The following is a 1,571-nucleotide window of genomic DNA, read 5'->3' as shown; positions in this document are numbered from 1 at the left end:
TCTCCACACTGTTGAGACAAACATCAGAGGAGTTTGAGGACCATAAGGTGAACTCTTCTTATTCTTGAGACGTTGGAACAGAGATGAACTTCTTTTTCTTTTGGTACCAGGGATCAAACTTTTTTTTTTTAGCTCTGTTGGTGGTTTCTCTTGCAGTGCAGAAGCTTTTTGTTTGTTTGTTTGTTTTTGGTACTGGGGATTGAGCTCGGGACCTTGCACTTGCAGGAACCAGAACTACTGAGCTAAATCCCCGGCCCTTGAACTTTTTTTTTTTAAGATGAACTTCTTAATTAGAATGTTTTTGCTTTAAAATATTCTTGTATTCTGCTTAATAGTTTTATTTTCTAGTATAGGGATTATACACTCAAAGATGTCTTGCTAAAGCACATAGAATTGGGCACTTGTATTAAATTACAGAATGCTCTGGTGCCTAGAATTGTGAAGTAAATAATATATGTGAAGTAGTTATTAAGAAACCAGAATGGGCAAGTGGAGGAAGTGGGCAAAAGAGGGCTGGGAAAGCCTTGTAACTTGCTCTTTGTAATGGGGAGGAGAAGCCCCATCATGGACATGTAATGTGACACAGCAGTTGGAGATATCAGTGTGGCAAGTTCACCTTTCTGTTCCTTGCTGGGAGAATTAAAAAGCATGATTTTTAGCCAGGTGTGGTGGCACACACCCCTAATCCCAGCATTCGGGAGGCTGAGGCAGGATTGTGGTGAGGCCAGCCTGCACTGCAAAGTGAGACCCTGTCTCAAAAAAACAAAAAACAAAAAAAAAACATGATTTAAAAAAAAAAGTTAAAGTTTCTGTTTGGTAGCTACTATTTTGGGGTGGAGGGTGGAGTGATGGATATCCATGAGATTAACTAGTAATTAAAATTGAAAATACATGGACATGGTAAAGACATTCAAATTGTTTTTCAAAGAGTGTATAAAATAAACTCTCAGCTGGGTATGGTGGTGCACGCGTACAAAAAAAAGTGCAGTCGCTCTCCCATAACTTGTTCTCTGGAAATCACTTGTTATTCCACCTAAGTCTTCTAGTTTTCAATCCTAACTACACAACCGCTTGGCATGTGACATCGTGGCTAAACTATTTGAAAGCTTTGTTTTCCCCCTCTGCACAGTGGGGGTGTTGGGAGGATTCTGTGAGTCGTGTTCACACAAGCTTAGTGGTCTGTGGCTGGCAGGTGAAGCCACCTGTTAGGCCCCTGTCAGGCTGGTCCCACTGCCCTGGAGCCACAGATAGGCTCTGGGGTTGGGAACCCAGGGTCTTCACATGGTACTACATCCCCAGCCTTTGTTTCAAATTTTTATTTGAGACCAGTTTTACTGGGTCATTTAAGTTGCTCAGGCTGGGCTGGAACTTGTGATCCTCCTGATTCAGCCTCCCAGAGTGTTAGGATTACAGGCGTGTGCACCCCCATACACAGCAGCATAGTAATTGACACTGGCCATTGTGTCCAATTTAGCTGGTTAGGTGCATTTTCTAACTCTTCCTCGTACAAGTCCTTTGCGGCAAGTTCCCATTTTTCAGATGAAGAGCAGAAGGCCAAAAAAATTAAGTAG

Source organism: Heterocephalus glaber, unplaced genomic scaffold (assembly GCF_053883595.1).
Source record: "Heterocephalus glaber isolate CG9 unplaced genomic scaffold, H.glaber_assembly_v1.0 deba00001509, whole genome shotgun sequence".
Lineage (NCBI taxonomy): Eukaryota > Metazoa > Chordata > Mammalia > Rodentia > Bathyergidae > Heterocephalus > Heterocephalus glaber.
The sequence above is the reverse complement of the archived record's forward strand: the minus strand, read 5'-3'. Positions refer to the sequence as shown.